Raw genomic sequence first — 20,753 nt, 5'->3', positions numbered from 1 at the left:
GCCAACAAGGTGAGGTTGAATGCAGAGCAACTGAACAGGGGGCCTGGGTGAGGAGCGGAGCTTGGGGAACGGAGGTCAAGTGACAGCATTGGCAATAAGCAGGTCGGCTAACGGATGCCCTGGTCTGCGCTCGTGACCGTCCGATTCCGGAAATCTGGGTAAGACGGCTGCCAACCGCACACGTCCCCAAGTCCTAGGGACACCTGGTGTTTCGGTGCCAACCTTCCTCTCTGTCTCTTTTTCCCTGATTTTAGAGAGCACTGTGGTTTCTTTCCCGACCAGGCTGTGCAGTATGTACTCAATTTATAGTTTACAGGGATTTCTCACACACCCATGTATGTTTTCCACTGAAGTCTGTACTTTTTCCTAGACCCGCCCGAATTCCAGAGCATGGCTCATTTGTACGCCAAGTTCATAGTATTTCTCTTTGTCACTCTCCTCTTCTTCTAAAACCTAGGAGAAAGTTACCTTTTTAATGTTCCTGCGTGTTTTTAACAGCAAAAAAAAAAAAAAAAAATGAAGGATGTCAAAAAAATAATTACAAGGGTAATTTCTGATTCAATCTGCCTTGAGAACAACCCTGTCAACGGGCTTCTGCCAAGTCTAAAATCTTGTTCATCAGAGTTTGAGTAGCTACAGGGGCATGATCCCTTTTATAAGTAAAAGAATAATAAAAAAAAAAAATCTGGTTGAAGATTTTGTAAGAGTGATGACCTAGCCTCTGGAATTCTGGGCTCCTTTACAAAGTAAGGAAAACAGAACCATATAAAAAGGGAATTAGGTCCTCGGGGAGGAAAGTCAGCTCACGTGGGTCATTTTGAGAGTGGTTCTCTCTACTGATGCCTAGAAGACAGAAGAGCCTTCCCTGACACGTTCATCCAAAACGTCTTCTCTGACTCCCTGGTGTCTCTATGGCAGGCATTCCTCCAAGTTCACGGATGAGAAACAGGGAAGTTGGGGACGAGGCAGAGGCTCACACAGCCCAGAGGTGGGGGCTCCAGCCCAGGATTTTCACCTCCTTTCACTACCCTTCTTCTTGCCAGCCATCCTAAGGAAGTGTGCTCACCTCGGGCTGGGAGGAAGGGGGTGCTGAAGAATCTGTTCGGGAATTGGGGCCCTGGGGTGGAGACAGAAGGAACCAGTCTCTGTTGTTCGATGGCTTCCCGTGTGCCCCAAATATGCGAAGACACCGGGGCTCATAACACCAGTGCACGTTACCCTAGGGCTCCGTGGCTGGGAGTTCACACACTTGGATTTCACATCTGGAATGTCTGCTTCCAGAATCCAAAGTCTCTCGTCGTGAGAGCATCCTGCCTCTTTCTTGTTGAAAAATTTGTTTTTAATGTGTATTTATTTTTGACAGAGAGAGAGAGAGAGAGACAGAGCGTGAGCGGGGGAGGGGCAGAGAGAGAGGGAGACGCAGAATCCGAAACAGGCTCCAGGCTCTGAGCTGTCAGCACAGAGCCTGACGCGGGGCTCGAACTCACAAACAGTGAGATCACGACCTGAGCCGAAGTCGGACGCTCAACCGACTGAGCCACCCAGGCGCCCCTTGCCTCTTTCTTAACAGAGTGAACTTCTTTTTGTCAAGCTTCCACCATTACCTGCCAGGGGCTTTTTCTCTCTCATCTTTTGTTTCTTTCAGGCTTCAAAAATTCTTATCACATATGTATATTCTCCTCTCCAGAAGTTTCTGAAATATTACCCATTTGACTTTTGCTGAGAAAAATTAAGGCCTCCACTCTTTGAATCCACGTATCTATTTTTCAAAAGGGCTATAATACTGCACTTTGTGTTTTGCTGAAGTTTTGTTTAATCACAGCACGGCACCAAAAACCCAGAAGGTATTCCCCACAAAATAAACTTCAAGCTGTAGGTTCAGTGCCAACAACAGCTAATTGTTCTGAGGGAACTGGCATTGCTTGCTCGTTCTCTCTCCCTCGTTATGACTGTCTTTGTCAGATCCTGCTTGTGTTCACGAGGTCGCTGATCTTAAGAAAGAATAAACTTGAAAGGTCTTGCTTTAATCATTGCAGTAATTAGCAAATTTGGACACTGCATTATCTTTCCCTTTTTACTGGAAACACATTCAAGCATGGGCTTGTCGCTTTTCCAGGGCGTCTCAGGAAGACTGAAGCTCATAACTTGCAAAAACCAGGTATCCATCCAGGTACGAAGGAGCCTGAGTTGCTGGAAACTTCCTTCAGGAGCACATGTCAGTACCCCTCCCCACTAAACCTATACGTTTACAATCGTGATAGAGGCTGATTTATTGGATCACTTGGTTGACTTTCAGGAGGAGAAGGACCGGGCTCGCCACCCTTAGAACGCAGAATGGAAGAGAAGAGACTTTCGCCATCGACGGGCTCAGAAGGGGCCATCCTGCGCTCCTGAGGACTCCGATTTGCCAGCCGCAATAATCTCTCGGTCCTCTAAGCTTTTACCTGGAGTGTGAGGTGGGAAGAGGCTACCGAGCCCTCTCCACCACCTTGTCTCGTTGGCATTGTCAGACCACCTGCTGCTTCTTCCCCTCAACTTCCAGACCCGCTTCCTGCCCGCTCTGATAAATGAGTCAAGGCGGTATCGGTAAGAGCATCTCCAGAACGTTCCTACCGACTTTTGCTACTTTGGTCTGCCGTCTGCTTCTCTGCTGAGTCCTTCTCTTTCATTCTTTTCCTGTGCGGTGGACTTTTCCTCTCGTCTGCGTCCGCCCCCGCCCCCCACTGGTTATGGTCCCCAAGGTCCTACGCTCACCCGCCTGTACTGCTCTTTATAGTACGTCTCGTGTCCTCTACCTGACGCTCTTGACCACGCCTGGTCCCGTTACGTTAACTGTTGTTGACCGACAGCACCTCCTCTGAGAACAACTCTGTCTTTCCCTGGGACGCCCCCTCCTAGAGAAGTGCCCAGAACTGACTTGTCCCAAACAGAAATCATATTATTTATCTTCCCCAAATGCAGTTACTCTTCCCGGTGCTTGGTCCCAACAACGGCATCCTCATTCTGCCACCTGTGAAATCCTTCCCTCCTGCCTAATGTAGTGCGAGCCCTTCTAATGCACTTTGCCAGTGCCTCCCTTTCCCCTTCTATTACCGCGCCGGGCCCCAGGTCTTCAGGCTCTCTACTGGCCTCTCAACACCCCGTTCCGGCAAGTCACGTGGCCTGCACGGTCAGCCTGATATCCCTAGAGTGCAGCTCAGAACCCCCAAAACCAAAGCTTTCGGTGACCCCTCACTGCTTACCAAACCAGACCCCAGACAGTCCTTGGCAACCCGCCTGCCCCTGAGTCTCATCTCCGGAGGCTCGGCCCTTAAGGCTCTGGCCACTAGAGGCTAATGACCTTGCATCAGAGTTGGCTTCACCCCTTCTGAAGCAAGCCGCATACCCTCTGCACCCTGTTTTCCTCCTCTCGAAAACAAGGCTGATAGCAAAGCCCGCCAGGTAGGAGAGACAGTTGTTGTGAGGATTAAGGAGGACCTAGAACCAAGTTGTCTTTAGTGAGCTCTCAGCATCGCCTTGACCGTTGCCATCACTCCCCACCCCGACCCCCCTCCTCCCTGGCGCACCTGCCATTCTGCTCGCTCTGATGGCTCCTCCCATCCTGACTTTCAAAGTCCTGTCCACTCGCCTACGCTCTCTCAGATTCCCCAAGGCCTTTCCCTACCGTCCCAAACAGATCTGGTCTTCTCTTTTGACTATCCCCGACCGCTAGCCTGGCTCCTTGTGCGATTCTGTTCTGCCTGATGCCACAGACATTCTGCTGCACAAGTGGTTTCTACTATTTCTTCTCTTCTGTTCCCACCCGCACGTCATCACAGAAGCCGACTGGGGGGATCCCTGCGATCAAGGACCGCGTCTTCTCCCGCGACCACCCAGCCTCCTGCCCAGTTAGCCAGCAGCACACACACACTGGGTGAAGGGGCTTGGGGCCGGAGCCCAACTCTCCAAACTCCTAATAGGAGTTGATTAAAAACTCATTCAATATACATTCCCCCCAACTTTGGGCTAGTGCCTCATAGACCATTTCTTCAGCTATCGAAAATTAAACAAAGGGTGCTGCAAAAAGGCGAAGTTTAGAGAACATTCCCAGGAGGCTGGGCTGGACAGGCCAATACCCATCATTATAAAATTTATTTTTAAATTTTTTCATGTTTAGTTTTGAGAGACAGAGAGAGAGAGAGAGAGTCTGGGAGGGAGGGAGAGGGGTAGAGAGAGAGGGAGACACAGAATCCAAAGCAGGCTCCAGGCTCCAAGCTGTCAGCACAGAGCCTGACACGGGGCTCGAACTCATGGACCGCGAGATCATGACCTGAGCCGAAGCCAGATGCTTAGCCAACTGGAGCTACCCAGGTGCCCCTACAAAATTTACTTTTTTCAATATACATACCCTCACACAGCCTCACACTCCAAAATGCCAGGTACTGGCATAGGCTGCTTCCAGTCGGAGTGAGATGCATTTGATTACAATCACAGCAAAGAGGCTCTTCTAAGGTTTAGTCCCGTAATATTTCATCCTCAAAATGGAGAAATCTTAGAAAATTCTCTTCGACTTAAAATTTAAAACACACTGAGAGCCAAATACCCTGATTGCCACAGGTACACTAACACAGGCCTTAACTAAACATAGCACTTGAGGGAGACTAGAAACGACGTGATGCCTGGGCCTTGCACCCTGGATTGGCCGCACCCTGGGTCAAATCCCCCTCTGCCTCCCGGGATTGCAGCGACTTCCTCCTCCTCTTTCTTTCCCTTGTTTCCATCCCCAGGATCCAACTTTCAGTGCACGCTCCCATGCCAAAGCCATGGAGTTTTATTTCAGTGTCCTTCTTTCCAAAATACTCTGCGTGCTGCTCGCTTTCCCCGCATGGGGTTTATTCAGCTACTTTGTGGTAGGTGCGTGCTGCCCCATTTAACCACTTCTAGCAGCCGGCCTATCACGTCGAAACGTTCACCGAGGGAAAAAAATGCACCAGTTAGTAGTTTTCAGATACATGCTATTTCAAAACACTTTGGATAAAAAGTTCTCTGTTGGCGTAAATGCAGGCCACGGTTCGGGTGAGGATGTAATTATAGCAAAAATCCCACCTTCGTGTCAATGCCTGTTGACTCAATGAGGATCGCCCAAGGAATGATCCGGACCAAGCTCTGGGAGCGCCGAGAAAGCATCAGGTAAGTCTCGATTGTCCCAGAGCTTACAACTAGTCGGTAGGTGAGACAGACACATAGGTTGCCTTGTAACGTAGGGTTGAGTGGGGTGAGCCAGCTCATCCGGGAGGGGGGAGGGACGTCTACAGAGGGTTCCTAGCCCAGGCGTGGCCGGTCATAGATGGCCTCCTGGCAATGGTGCCAGACCCGAGTCTAAACCGGTGGAGAACATTTATCACCTCACTTATGGACAAGCAAATTATACACATAGTGACAATTAAATTATAGACAGTGATTTTAAAAAGAAAGATCTGAAGAGCCAGAATAGACATTATCTTTCAAAAGAATCATAAAAAACGATGCCCGTAAAACTCAGCACTACAAGGGCCTGATTGATTCCCAGTTTCAAACACGAAGGTTATTTAAAACTCACATTGGAGGCGCCTGGGTGGCTCAGTCGGTTGAGCGTCCGACTTCGGCTCAGGTCACGATCTCGCGGTCCGTGAGTTCGAGCCCCATGTCGGGCTCTGTGCTGCCAGCTCAGAGCCTGGAGCCTGCTTCAGATTCTGTGTCTCCCTCTCTCTCTGACCCTCCCCCACTCATGCTCTGTCTCTCTCTGCCTCGGAAATAAACATTAAAAAAAAAATTAAAAAAAAATAAATTAAATAAAACGCACATTTAATTCTGAGGCCCCAAACGAGATTCTGCCACTGTGGGCCTGCCTACGTTTAGTTTGTGGTTTTCAAAAAGCAGATAAAACTCGGGGCCAAATCAGGTCGATCAGGTGAGCATCTGACTTTTGGTTTTGGCTCTGGTCATGATCTCATGGTTTGTGAGTTTGGGATCCTCTGTCTTCCTCTCTCTCTGCCCATCAAAACTCATATAAAGTGAGCAAGTGATTTACTCTAACTACCTGTTTGAGGCGTACTCCTATTTTCCCTTCGCATCTACTTTTTATGTCATGTTATATTTTACGTGAGGGGCTGTGAAAGTCTTTGGAAACTCACTTAAATCCTTAGGGAATAAGATGGAGAGAGAGAGAGAGAGAGAGAGAGAGAGAGAGAGAGATAAAGAAACAAAGAGGCAAAAAGTAAACACATTCTTAGGAGCTGACTATCTGTAGCCAGTTCCCGGTCCCGAAGGCCGGCCAGTCACCTGTAGGGATAGTGTAGGTCCCGAAGGTATAACTCAGAGCCAGGAAGAACACGAACACTGTAACATGTTCTTGGAGCGAATGACACCTTGCCACCCCACACCAACAGTAGTCTGCAGAAGTGGCCCCAGTGCGGCCAGATGACATATTCATTGGAGGAGCGAACGATAGCTATAAGGAAGGAGGAGGTGGGAGGCAGTTCTGTCACCCAACATGGTCGTACAACACGTGACTCCCGGTTAAAGCCTGGCTCTGCTGCAGGACTTCTCAGAGCTTTAGGATGCTGACGATGACTATGGAGTTCCAAGGGGGGCCTACAGACCACGGTAGCTTCCTATCTAAGCGTAAACCTTCTTTTTGCAGGGCGAGAGTTATGTGGAACCCTCTTCAGGACTCTGCTTGCCACAGAACTTCCCAGGACGGACGATGCTTTACTGTTTAGCTTGACTGAGGTTCAGGATACGCCCTCCTGCCTTTGGCCTGGGAGAACCGCTCTTGCCCCAGAAGCCGGAGCCAGGAAGTATAGGGCCAACGACTAGGTGGTCTCCCCCAGTTCCCAGGAGATTGAGTTATGGAGGCGCTGGAGTGGCACCCTCGCTGCCCCCCTCTTACCTCCTGCTGCAGCTCTGGCCTGCCTGGGAGAAGCCAGTTCTGCCCATAGGGGCCAGGTGGGTTGTGGTATCAGGAACCAGAATCCTGAGCATTTCTTGATCAGATCATCCCTGCATTTGTATTGATAAGAATCGAATCATGCGACCTAACACCCAACTCCTTTGTTAAAGACTGTTGTTAAGACCAACATCCCTATGATGGCACTTGTTTGGGGTTTTTTTGACACTGTTTAGAGGGCAATTTGAGGGGATGTTTCATCTTTAATATGGACCTCGGGTGGAAATGATGGATTTGAAACTTATGAAACAAGACAAACTATCGAAAATAAAGCCCCACTGTATGTTGTCAGCATCGGAATACTCTCTCTACACCTGCAGTTTCATTATTAATGTTTGGGCTACATACACACCCATGTGGCGTTTGTGACCTGCACTTATATGTCTGTGCATCATGTCGTTCACAGTTTGTTATATAAAGATCCCTTCCATGGACTTTTGAAGATATAAAGAAGACAGGGCAGATCCTCATTCTTTAGCATTTAAAGAATTCTAGACAAAGGAACCAGGTGCTCCAAGGCTTGTCCATTTCCTTCAGTTCCTGGCGGGCATGTGGGGAGGGCATTTTTAGGAAGAGTACAGATGATGTCAAAGGTCGAGGTGCTTCAAAACAAAGGATAAAGTTTTCCAACGTGTTCTCCAAAGGGAGGAATAAAGGGCACCTCAGGAAGTGAGAAAGCCAGAACTGGGGAGCTGATCTTGTATTCTTTGGCACGGCGGAGTAGGATCGAGCAAGATACGGATGTGCCAACATTTGCAGGCACAAACATCGCTGAGTGGGAGCGTTATCTGCCTGGTAGGCATGGGTTTTGCAAGCATTCATACGGAGAAATGGCACTGTTCACTTCTGGCAGAACCGGGAACAGCATTAACAGAAACCGAGGGAAGAGGCTTTCCCTTGCCGGACACGGGGACATTTCATGGCCATTTCGGGAGGGACACCCCCCAGCCTGTTTGAAGAGAAGCACCTTTTTTTTTTAAATTTTAAGTTTATTTATTTATTTATTTATTTATTTAGAGAGAGAGAAAGGGAAAGCAAGAGCACGAGTGGGGTTGCGGTAGAGAGAGAGAGAAGTAGAGAGAGAGCATCCCAAGCAGGCTCATGCTGTCAGGACAGAGCCCCCTACGGGGCTTGAACTCATGAACTGTGTGATCGTGACCTGAGCCAAAATCAAGAGTCAGACGCTTAACCGACCGAGCCACCCAGGCGCCCCGACAGGCACACTCTTGATGCCTTTAACATCATGCTAGGTCCTAGGCTCACGACTAGCATGGTATTCTTTGAGTTTTGACGTGAGCACAGCATGAATCTCAGCGCCCACACACTCTGCTGTAGGAAAAGCAGCATTTTGACAGCAGCTTGCCCTTGGGCCTAGTTATGGCCTAAAGGTTTGGCCACGGCACAAGGATCTACATTTCACGGCAACCCGCCAGTGACATGAGGAACATTCTACAGATCGCCCGGATCAATTTTCCATATATCACCGATCATTAGATATGCGTAAGCACGATGGTATTTTCGCTTATCTTTTTCCAGTTACTTAGAGGGCAGCCAGCAGTTAAAATTTACATAAGCGAATGCAACCGATCCCTCAGAGATACTAAGTATCAGGCCTTTATTATGTATGACGGGGTGGATTTATCCTGAAGGTAATGACATTAGCTTCAAGATGCCTCACTTGTGCTGAACCTTTGTACCTAGTTTTCTAGTCACGTTTTTCCTTAAAGAGGGCCCCGACATTGAACATTCTTCAAGCTCCATATGACCTTGATGAGCCTCTCGTGCTGGTACTCGAGAAAACACACAAGAATTTCATAGTCATCAGCCCGACACTAGGAAGCAACTTCAGCTGAAATACAATGTGGATTGAAACCCAAATCTGACTACCTGGGTCCTCCAAACAGCCTGAGAACTGGATCCCAACTCAGAGGCGTCCCCTGTGTCCCCCATCGGCCCCATGCTGATCTGTGATCCCGGGGGCATGGTCAGGTTGAGAACCCAGACCCTGGGGGTTGATGGGGGTTGGTCAGCGGCCAGGGCAGGCACACTGGCTCTTGGCCAGCGCCACAGCCCCCGCCCCCCAAGGAACTGCTTACTTCTCCTTTTACTGTGGATCAACACGTATCCAGATTGCTCTGAATTTGAGCCACCGGAGTGGTGGGAAAGAACGAAACGAAACTGTTGCTAAATCTTTGCAACATTTCCTCCTGGCCTCAGCCCCCAGGCAGCACAGACGTGCTTTTCCACTGTAATTGCCAATTGCTTCCTGCGGACATGTGTGTTTTTGTATCAAATATCAACACCTTGTCCTTCTCGTGTCCCGCCCGTCTGATGCTGTGAGCATGATCAGGCATCCCTGGTTCATGACCGTATCATGACTAAAACACCTGGCATTTTGTGCTCTAGAATTTTAGGTCTAGAACCACAGACTGTATTCTGGAATCAGGCTGTATGTGACCTTCTAGAGTCAAATTGGATGGTGCTGACTATGGGTTTATCGATCTTTCCACCTGTTAAGGCATCCTGCCCACTGAAGGGAACACAGGTACACAAACCCCTCACAAGCTCTGATGACCTTTCTTTAGGAGAAGCGTTTTGGGCTAAAATGGCCTGGGAATATGGTCAGCATTTCCACGTGGACTCCAGCTGCACCCTGCTGAGTGGAGAAGCCCTCACCACTGTCTGCATTAAACCCACAGAACATTTTGTGACATTCGTCAGATTCCAGTTTCTTGCCTTGTTTTACGCAGGAATGTGGATTTTGCTCATTTCCCCCCCTTCCATCTCAACAAAGTAACACTTACAAGATAAAACTTTTTTTCCCCCCCAGAACATATTTTTTAGATTATAAATTATTTCCTTCCTTCTCTGCCCTCAACCCTCCCTGTCAAGGTGGGGAAGCAGGATGTCCTCTTGTCCTTTAGTTGAGGGAAGGCTTGGCATTTCTAGAACTGCTCACTTCTGGCCACACGGTTCCCTTCACCTGCCCGTAAAAGGAGCGACGGGGGAAAGCTACCTGAACGGCAGCAGAGGGCCAGGCGTGCTGGGTCAGAGCTGTCTGCTTCCCGGGCACTGCATCCTTGAGGGGCACAGAGCCAGGCTATCCCACCACCCAGGGCTGTCGCACCCCACTCTCCAGCTGCCCCCACAGCCCCGCGGCCAAGGTGGATCCATGACACGGAGGCGAAGGGCAGAGGAAACCGAAGGATGGATAATAACCTCAGTCTGATATGCCCCTCGCATCTGTCCATGAATACGCAACACCTTCTTCTTTGCAAGCATCGAAACTAACGTTAACTCTCGCCATAGCTTCCTAATTATTTTTGAAGTCGAGCTACTTTGACTTGAAGGGCGAATTCAAACACATTTGGAGATACCCGATTTTGTCCAGTGTGAGGTGCTTAATAAAATTTCCGCGGGCAGGGGGAGTGGGGAGGGGCGCGTGAGTGGCTCAGTCGGCTGAGCGTCCGACTTCGGCTCAGGTCATGATCTCACGGTCCGTGAGTTCGAACCCCGCCTCGGGCTCTGTGCTGACAGCTCAGGGCCTGGAGCCTCCTTCAGAGTCTGTGTCTCCCTGTCTCTCTCTGCCCCTCTCCTGCTTGCACGCTGTCTCTCTCTCTTTCTAAAGTAACATTAAAAAAATTAAAAAAAAAAAACTTGCGAAAAGACAGTGGCCGCATCACCTATATATTAAAGACTGCAAGAAATGATTAGGGAAGTTTATATGCCTTGAACAGGGGATAGTCGTCTGTTCCCGCTCATGCTTACGGCTCTGTCTGTGGACTGCTTGTGTCGCTTCTAAGGTTCTGATGCGGCCAGCAGGCAAATACAGTCCACAAGCAGCTCAGGACTCTGACGTGAGGCATGCGAGAAAGTCAGCGGATGACTCCGTGCCTCTATCCGGGGAGGGGGTGCGGCAGGAGAGGCAATTTCAAGTGTTTGACGTTCACTGATTAGGTCTGAAAAGGTTTGCCTCTGTGCAGTCGCTGCCCCACATGGGTGGGTTTTCTTGTACTGAGCGTGTTGCTGTCTTTCAGGTATATAATTACACACACATGTGCACACACACGCACACACCGAAACAAGAAAGTGCAGCCCTTTGGAGATCTCCTGCACGCCAGGGCAGAGCCGGGGTGTGCTGAGCCCTGTGTGAAGAAACCCACAGACCCGATTTTACTGGCTCTCACGGCCGCTGGCGTGGGAAGCCTGGGGTCTCGCTCTCCTTCCCTGCAAACACGGGCCGTCTGCACTGGCTTGAAGTGTGATGAGAGGAAATCAGGGAAACAGCACTTTCCGTAAAATGACCACAACTGCTGGTGGAGGAAGGAGCGGTAAGAAGGTGGGAGGGCTTTTTAAAAATGTGTTTTCCTGGGGCGCCTGGGTGGCGCAGTCGGTTAAGCGTCCGACTTCAGCCAGGTCACGATCTCGCGGTCCGTGAGTTCGAGCCCCGCGTCAGGCTCTGGGCTGATGGCTCGGAGCCTGGAGCCTGTTTCTGATTCTGTGTCTCCCTCTCTCTCTGTCCCTCCCCCGTTCATGCTCTGTCTCTCTCTGTCCCAAAAATAAATAAACGTTGAAAAAAAAAAAAAATTAAAAAAAAAAAAATGTGTTTTCCTTAAGCTTCCAGAATCACAACATTCAACCTAGTCTATTCCTGCAAACCCCCAACGATTTATGCGTTTATTTAACTCGGTGAAGACCCGTCAGCTCTGTTATTGGATTGGCATTTCTGGGATACGGATGACCCCGGTCTGGTTAAAGTCTTCTAACTTGCAACCTTTAGGGGAGACTTGCCATGTTACCTCTGGGTGGCTCCCCGCATGCTCATTGATTACATTTGCAGCTAGAAAAGAAGGAAAACTGCTCAAAACAAAAACAAAAACAAAAACAAACCAAAAAACCCCCTGGGGAAGGAAGAGCAGAGGAGGGAGCCCTGCATGAGGTAAGTGCTGACTTGCACGGCCAGCGTCCTGATACTTTCCACCAGCGGCTGGTGTTTGAATTGAACACTAGTGGTGGCCGCATTTGACTCTCTCCTTTGGATCCTTAGGACAAGTTTAAATCGAGAGAATCCGTCACCTCAGGCTATGGCTGCTCGTTACACAGTTGTGTAAACATTTACAAAGACAGGACCCAATAGGGTAAGATCGGGGTTGGCAGTCGACTGTGCATGAGTGTGAGCGGGGTTCTGAGGTTTCAAAGAAAGGACTTGACAAATCCTTTGTCAGTTTCTTTTTTTTCAAAACGCTTCCTTTAGGTAAACACACACACACACACACACACACACACACAAGAAACAAAACAAAGATTAAACTATTTTCCGCTCGGAAGAAATAAACCCGCGCACGTGTGAATCGAGCGGGGCACACAATTCGGGTCTTGAATTCTGTCCAGTTGAACATCGCGTTGTGGGGTCAGTTTCCCGACCCGCGACACAGAGAAGCTGGGAGGTCAAGAAACACCTCCTCGGACGGCAGGTTCTCATATCCTCCAGGCGACACAACGCGGAAGTGCAGGCAGGAGATACAACACCGGTTTCACGGGAGCCGGGTGGAAATTTCACGCCGAGTGACATTGCTCAGCTGAGAGCAGCGTGAACTCACAGGAAATCACACACGGGTTCTAAGGCAGACGCCTTCCCCCGCCGGGCTGTGAACAGGGTTCCTAATGTTTCCGAAGCCAGAATTGTTTACCTACCGTGGAAAACTTACGTAACTTTCTCCCTCTCTCTCCCTCTCTCTCTCTCTCATGAGGATAGGTAACAGATTTTAAACTATTCCGGTGAGGTTTCGCCTTACGGCAGCCCACCCGGACTTCTCCCCGGACAAAGGAAGCTCACGGCCAGAGAACGACCCAAGAACTATCTCATCCCTGCAAATCAGTACCAAACCCGCTCCGACAGACACCGTGAGAGAAAACACTAGCAAGGAGAAGCCGGAGTCATTCCGTCCCTCCACCTAGATCACTTACACCCACAGCAAACAAGACCACATCTGGATATGGTTTCCCAGGCAGGAATAAAGTGCTTTTTTTTTTCCTTTTTGCCCCATCATTAAGTAAAAACCCGCTTTCCACATGCAAACGGCACTTGTAAATTTCCCCCAGATAAGCTAGGAAGTTTTGAATGATTTAAGTGAGTTTTAAGAGACTCACCAACCCCCTTCATTGCCTTGGAGTAAAGTTTTCCAGAAAACCCTGCAGCCGGCTGAGGGCTCTGGTATTGACCGAGGCGCGTACCTCTTACCTGCAGGGATGCACCGGGCTCCTGGCTAGAAGGCAGGCGGTGACCTGGCAAAGAAATGGTCCTGGTGATACAGGTCGCCTTGGGAAAGATCGGTGTTTGGGTTGGTTCTCTCAGAGTGAAGAAAAGTCTCTCGCTGCTCGCTGTCAGTCAAAAACTAGTTGGTACAAGTTTCAGGAGGATTTACCTGAAGGAACTGAAGAGAGGAGGAAAGAGATTGGGAGAGATTGAGCGGAGGGAGGAGGGACCTGGAGGGAGGAGGGGGGGGGTGGGGGGGAGGGAGAGAGAGGGAGAGAGAGGGAGAGGGAGAGAGGGCTCCATGATGTCAGCAGTGTGCCTTAAGGAAACCTACAGACCAGCAAAACATTCTAGTGGACACCAGCCCTGAGGTCCCTGAACACCTGTAGGAGAGAAAGCTGATGTCCTTTTCAAGAAAAGGGCCATTTAGCCGTTGAGGAAACTCGGGCCACTCAAAGCCTGTTTTTAGGCCCTTTTGCCTGAATAAACCATAAATAAATAACCAGACGCTCTCTTCTAGCCAGCTCCCCTATACCTCCTGTCCCCTCCTCCTCACCCTGTCCCCACGGCAGCTGAATGTTAACAGAAACTCCTGCCTCTTGGGAAAAGCAGAGGGAACCTGTACCGATGACTCATATGGTGACTATATACATAAAAGCAAAATATCACCGAGAAAAACTGTGTGCTTTCCGCTCGATCCCCTTACGGCCATGTTGATTTTTCCTGCAGCCTCTGTGTTCTCTGATCAGGAAGCATAAAGACGTTGGACGGATATGGGTAAAATCAGGTTCTTCTGGATCGCGGAAGCTGGGGTTGAGGTTCCCTGTTGGAATCTGGTTTCCAGCGTTTGTGTGCAGAGTCTGGTGCCTTTATGACTTCTGTCCTCGAAGCAGAAGGCTAAGGGGGAAGCCTCAGTCTCTGGAAATGGAGGCAGAGTTTGTTTCTGGGGCACAGTGGTAAGTCCTCCCTCCACCAAGCCATTTCTTGCGGCCATGGCCCATCCAAGGGGGGCCCGTCCAAGGCCTGTGCGGGTCTCCAGGCTCCCCGTGGCCAGAGTGCACAGGGGCCCCAGCAAACTCCGAGGCGATGGCTTTCCCACAGGCGCCTGCCCCAGTGAGACCTCCTGCATGGGCCCAAAGGCAAGGCCAAGGGAAGCGAAGGCCGTCTGTCACAAAGGTGACGACGGCACCCTCACACCCACCCTGTGCAGGCACCTCGGAGGGCTCAGGGCTCTGCGGCTGCTTTATGCTGAATGATTTGTTGGAAGCAAATGATACGTCCCCTCCCCCTGATTTTTGGGGTCCGCGCTGCTGTGCATTATCCCCTCGGCTCCACGCTGGGCGCCGCTGTGGCTTTTCAGGCGGCCGGAACTCAATGGGGCAGGGAGGGGTGAGGGGTTATTCTCCTTTTTAAGGGGGGGATGTCTGAAAGTCCCTATTTTGTCCCACCCCCTCCCTTGACTCCAAGGACTGGCGTAAATCATTCCCTTTTTTCCGGTTCCCTAGGGGGAACAGTGCACCCTTCCCTTTTGCCCTTCTCTTTCCTGGGAAGCAAGGGCTTCCTCTTCTGCCCGCGAGAGTACGGTGGCCCCTCCGGGAAGATGCTGGGCTCCCCGGGGGGCTCAGGGCTTGAGAGGATGAAGACAACACGGAAGGTGCAGACACCTTCCAGCTGGTGATCTTACTCCAGATCGTAGAATCAGACGGACATCATAGGAGGCTCGTAAGGAAGCCCCATATAAAACAGGTAGGGGCACCTGGGTGGCTCAGTCCGTTGAACATCCGACTTCAGCTCGGGTCACGATCTCACGGTCCGTGGGTTCGGGGAAACCCAACTTCAAGGTCTGTCTATATCCTACCTCAGGTGATTGGCACAGGCTGTCCTACCAGCCCGGAAGGTTCTCCATCAGATCTGCATTTACCCAATTGACCCCATTCAGGACTCAGCCCAATGGCACCTGCTCAGGGGGGCTGGGCCCCTCATCTCCTGGGACCCCAAACCCAACTCGCTTCCTAGTTCTCCCTTTACTCTGCATGTCCCTGAGCACTGCCTGAATTGTGCTGCTTCTTTATCGCTTCTCGCCGGTTTCATTTAGACTCAACCGCACCAGGCTTGTTCGCTGGGTGCCCCGGGCACATCGGAGTCCCTAAAATAATCAATTGTCACGTAGACTTGTAAACGGACACTACAGTTTGTTACAATTGAAATTTAATTCTTATTTTCTTACTTTTGATGAGTATTTCCAGTCTCCGCTTTAATTAATAAACTAACATTTGAATACTCATTCTCAACTTATTCTCAGGTTCTTTCAGGGATGTTATCGATTTGATACTCAGGCTAAAAGGGCACGATTAGCTACATTGAAGGGCGAGGGAGCCCGAGAGGTTAAGTGATTTGCTCAGAATCATAGAGCTGGAAGGGGGTCAGGGGTGAGGCTCAAAACAGTTCTCTCTCTCAGCCCATGCATTTTTCATTAGGCTACATTTTTCTCAAATTAGTCTATTGTGGGCATACATATGCATGTGTCGATTTCTTTGAATGCACTACATGAATATGAAGTCATACACTACATGAATGATAATCACGGTCTAGTATTCTGGCTTTCGTTCTTGCAGGGCCATACAAAGTAGAGCCCATGTTCATTCATCACACACTCTTAAACGTGATGAAAGAAGAGAATGAGCTCAAAATAGTGTGAATACATGAAATACTTTAGAGGTTAAGACAATTAGGTGCTGAGGTGGTAGGTAAACAAAAGGTGGCGAGGCATTAAAAATGCAAGGCCAAGTGTGGAGAGGTGAGTAGGAAAGTTCTAGAAAAGTATCTATATGAGATTTCGGTCCGACGGGGACAGACTTTCCTTAGCATGTTTTAATAACCGAATGAGCTAATTATTTCGGGTGCTAAGTGAGGAAACCAGGGTAAATTATTAATCTTGACTGAAAACATTTTGTGTCACCCAATCTCTCTCCTATCCAGTGAATGAAATCTGCTTTACAGGCCACTTCTAAAGAGGAGGGTCTGGAATCTACGATCAGATTTCTTCAAAACACATAGCATATCATCTTGTAATTGAAGAGGGTTAATGTTATTAGTCTATTAGCTTAAATTAAAAAATAAACATGAATGAGTATTCAGTAAATCTTTCTTTCTCCCTTCTTTCTTTCCTTCCTTCCTTCCTTCCTTCCTTCCTTCCCTCCTTCCTTCCCTCCTTCCTTCCTTCCTTCCTTCCTTCCTTCCTTCCTTCCTTCCTTCCTGATTAATTGAAAGCAAGACTCTTACATGTGTCAAATTTGAATAGAGTACACATCTAAAGTCTGCATTTTTATGCAAAGTTCTAAAATGATGTCTTAAAACTGGACAGAAAAGATCACAAGACCTAGGTCTTTCAGGAGAGCCATTTCCCAAGAATAATTTCCAAAAAAAGAAAATGCTGTCGTGCTTCCAATTCTCATCTTGGCTTAAATGGAGACATAAAAAAACCTTCATTCTCTCAAACACCTTAAGTGTTTTAAGAGGAAAAAAGTACATTTTTACCTTTGAGCAGATCTATTTAAGTTGCTTCAGATATGGGACTGTTGATGGAGTGTTATGTCAGTGTTATGTTAAAACTTCCTGGAAGCTGCCTATGACCCCACAGCTCCAAGTCCCTGCACAGGCTCAGCAGGATGTGGCCGGGTGCCTCATTTGCTCCCACAGCTCCTGTCCCAGAGGCCTGTAGAACACTCCTCCTTCCCCCGAATGTAGGTGAGCCGTGGGGAATGAAGAATGTCCGTTTCAATCCTCACAAGACTCTGCAGACCAGAGCTGGGGCGCTGCTTGCCTTTGACCTTGTCAATGGGAGGCTTGCCCCAGGAAGTCACAGAGCTGAACTCGTCTGGGAGTGGCTTTCTAGAAGCAGGTGTTGCGACAAGGATGCACTTGAGATTTATTCAAGTGCTCCTGGAATCGCTCTGACGGAGAGAAAGGGAGGCAGGCAGGGGAGGGATGAAGTTAAGGAAGGGACAATTTTAGGCTCAGGCCCGAATCTGGAGAGGGTTCTGGAGTGAAAGTAGCATCGTAGAGAAGGGATCTGGACTTTCCTGCTCTTGTCCCGGCCACTATTACTAAGAGAAGGGCTGATGGGACATCCAACCTCCCCGGTGCTCTGGCTTTCTGCCTCTGCCAGGAAGTGGCCAAGGGTGGCCTTAAGGAGGTGGTGGACGGGGATGAAATATTCACACCGAGAAGCAAGGAAGGAGGTCCGAGGGGATCTGGGCAGGCCACCAGGGGCATGGGCTCATCCTGTGAATGCTGGAAGTGATCCCTTCCACTGGTACAGGCCCCCCCCCTTACGGTGAACCCTCACCCCCTCAGCATCCGCCACCCCCCTCCTCTGCTACATCAATTTCCCAATCAAAATAAAATTGGGGATGTCAGCACTAAAATTTTGAACTTCCCTTCAGACGCACGTGGTCAGTTCCTCAAAGTGCCAGGCAGATCCCAGCAGGGCCTAGCACCAATGGAACACTTTGCTATTAAGGCCGTGTCAATTTAACTTGATTAATAACTGAACTGGGTGTCTTCTCTTTGCTGGGTGACAACGACCCTACGGTCCCAGGCCTGGAGGAAAGTGCAAGATCGGGAAATAGCTGAGTATAAACTGGGTGATAAATGCTACATGACCAAAATATTCTAGAAGCCCATAGGAAGGGCAATGGACTGTGCCCTGGGAGTTTGAAGGTAGGCTTCCAGAGGAGGGGACGATCGAGTTCAACTGGTAAGTTTTTCATAGGCAGGGATACTGAAGGGCTGTAGGCATTATAGAAAAAATAAATAGAACGAATGATGGTGAACACGGGAAGAGCCAAGCGATCTCACCTGTGGGACAACTCGCCAAGGTGGCTCTAACCTGAGCCTTACGGGATCTTGTTTCCATGGCAAGAATCACAACAACAAAAATGGATCCAGCTATAGAACCATTAAGGGTATTTCATTAAGTATGAAAGTATATAGGTCACACTGGCCTTAGCATGAACCTCAAGAGTCTGAAAGGTGCCCTTCTCTTAGTAACACCAGAAGAACATAGAGGCTGGGGCGCCTGGGTGGCTCCATTGGTTAAGCATCTGACTTCAGCTCAGGTCATGATCTCGCAATTCATGAGTTTGAGCCCCACATCGGGCTCTGTGCTGACCGCGCAGAGCCTGCTTGGGATTCTCTCTCTCTCCCTCTCTGCCCTTCCCCCACTTCCTCTCTCTCAAAATAAATAAACTTAAAAAAAAAAATAAAGACCACATTTTTATTTATTAATGTTTACACTTTATGAATATTAACTTTGTAACGAAGAGATCAAAGCTCATATTTGTTCTCTATCATTTCTGCCTTCCATTTAGACATTCCAGTCACCAAGCAGAAGTGAGCTTGCCCCAAACCCCCAAGAACGCTATTTTATCAGGGCATCTTGCCAGCTCTCCAAGCCATCCCGTTCATGTAAACACCTCATCTCCCACTTTTGCCGTCCTGCCTCTCCCACCGGACACCTCTCCCTGGAGTGGCTCTGAGGGAGAGGGAATCACTTACTGATGGTTACGTCCCAGAAAGGAAGCAAGGAGAAGAATCAGCAAGGCTTAGTCATAGCTCGAGGGAGCCTACAGGTCATTCTGTCCAGTTTCTTGATATTTTGAGTTAGACTCCAAAGACCGGAGAGTTTCCTTCACAGCATCCGCAGAGCTTGAAACCCAGGATCTACACCAGCATCCCATTGTAGCTTCTCATACCCTGAGCTGTACTATGTTAGTCCCTACTTTTACACGTTTGTACCCATATAATTTATTCGAATGGCAGAAACCCATGTCAAAGCTTGAATTGGTGTAAAAAGAGCTGTGGGTCTCAGTGTGAGGCTGTCAGGACACGAGGACATGCTATTGGACTCATTCTCTCCCCAGATTTGCCGGATGGGCTTGGAGCTTGAAGGTGATAAAGTGTTAATAGAACAATAAGACTAATTCCTCCAAAGGCTCAAGCCTTCGGAGGAGGCTCTCCCGGTGGATACTACACCAGATCAGGCTAGAAACAAAATGGCGTCCCCAGGCATCGAACTCAATGTGGAAGCAGGCACCAGCCCGCATCCCCAGAGCTCGCCCTTCGCTTTTGGAGTTTCAGTGACTGATCGTTGACAATACGTTCAACATCTCTGTAGACCACAGGGGTCTCTCAGAACAGTATCGTGTTGCCTTTTAAGGATTGTGACCAGTTCTAGCGTTCTCTCTCTCTTTGCTCCTCCTTCCCATAACATGGCGTATGGTCCAAACAAGATCCCTGTTGCATTAACTTCTTGCCGCCAGCTTGCCTCAACCCAGAACTCACAAGCCACTCCATTTTTTTTTTTCTTGATTGAGGTTGAGACCGATGGGGAAACAGATAAATACATGTTTGGGCCTCTTCTGTTGAAAACAATCATGATCCAACACGCCAAGTTTGAGCGCATCATTTAGGGTGAGGAGTGTGGCTGTTTTGTGTTCCATGAAGGACCTGAGAGAATTTTCGAAATTATCAATAGCAGCAAATTCTGAAAAGGAGCTAAACAAGCCAACTACTCAAGGCCTAGGGGCTACCAACTGAAAGAGTAGGTAAGGTGAAGTAACGGTATTTCTACAAACCTAATAGAAAAGCTGGCCTCGCAGGTAAGCTCCCCCAACTTTTGTCACAAGGCCAGTTACACCTGAACACTGTGAAGGATGATCTCTTGCACAGAACGGGTGAACGGCCCTCACTGAATTACTTACAAGGTCATCTGTTCTTGAACTTGATTTCATCTATTGGTTTTTAAACCATCCCGTAGGACACAGCCCCTGGACTAGTAAATCATGTGCCCTGTTCACTCTGCTAGCAGATTTCCAGTGACCTGTCTCCCCTTGTCCTTAGGTTTCTTAGCAGAGGAGCAGGTGAAACTGAAAGTGACCTGTGGTCAGTCACTGGAGACTTCTCCGTTTTCCTACAACAAAAAAATTCCTCCTCAGGAAAACATGAGGGCTTTCTCATGTGCTTCTTTAATAGGATGGAAAAAGGGGCGCCTGGGTCGTTCATTTGGTTAAGTGTATGACTCTCAGTTTCGACTCACGTCAAGATCTCAGTTTGTGAGTTCGAGCCTCACGTCGAGCTCTGCACTGCCAATGAGGAGCCTGTTTGGGATTCTCTCTCCCTCTCTCTCTCTCTCTCACACACACACACACACTCAGAATAAATTTACAAAATTATAATGGGATGGCACAGAGATTACCCCAAAATTCAAAAGTTCCTTAACAGCAATGAACCTCTGAGTTATTCCTCTGGAAGGTAAGGAACCATCTTCTGGTTTTCCCATGATTCTCCCTGTTTTAGCCCTGGCAGTCAGTCTCATGTCCCGGAAAATCCCTTAGATCTTTTGTAGTCAACTGCTAAATTTTCAAAACTTAATTTGGAAATAAAAGTGTTAACATAGGCATGCTATCCTAATTTTTTAGCACCAAACAGACCTTTGCTAGGGCATTTGTATGATACAATTTTGTCAAG

The 20,753-nt window shown here is 48.9% G+C and overlaps 1 protein-coding gene across 10 annotated transcripts in view; it reads right to left on the bottom strand.

Annotated features, from left to right (window-relative positions):
* KCNJ15 (potassium inwardly rectifying channel subfamily J member 15) overlaps positions 1–20,753 on the bottom strand; it is a 78,538-nt gene that overhangs the window by 31,498 nt on the left and 26,287 nt on the right. For 6 of the 10 annotated variants that reach the window (XM_058731999.1, XM_058731998.1, XM_058731997.1 and 3 more), the window contains exon 2: positions 13,209–13,401. The exons of 3 other annotated variants lie outside the window; for them this stretch is intronic. The gene's annotated coding sequence lies outside the window, so the exon portion shown is untranslated. Of the gene's footprint in view, positions 1–13,208; positions 13,454–20,753 lie in introns of all 10 variants that reach the window. One more of the 10 variants, XM_058732000.1, reaches the window with a different exon arrangement.

This window comes from Neofelis nebulosa, chromosome 5, assembly GCF_028018385.1.
Source record: "Neofelis nebulosa isolate mNeoNeb1 chromosome 5, mNeoNeb1.pri, whole genome shotgun sequence".
NCBI classification, from domain to species: domain Eukaryota; kingdom Metazoa; phylum Chordata; class Mammalia; order Carnivora; family Felidae; genus Neofelis; species Neofelis nebulosa.
This window is presented reverse-complemented; position numbering and strand designations above follow the sequence as displayed.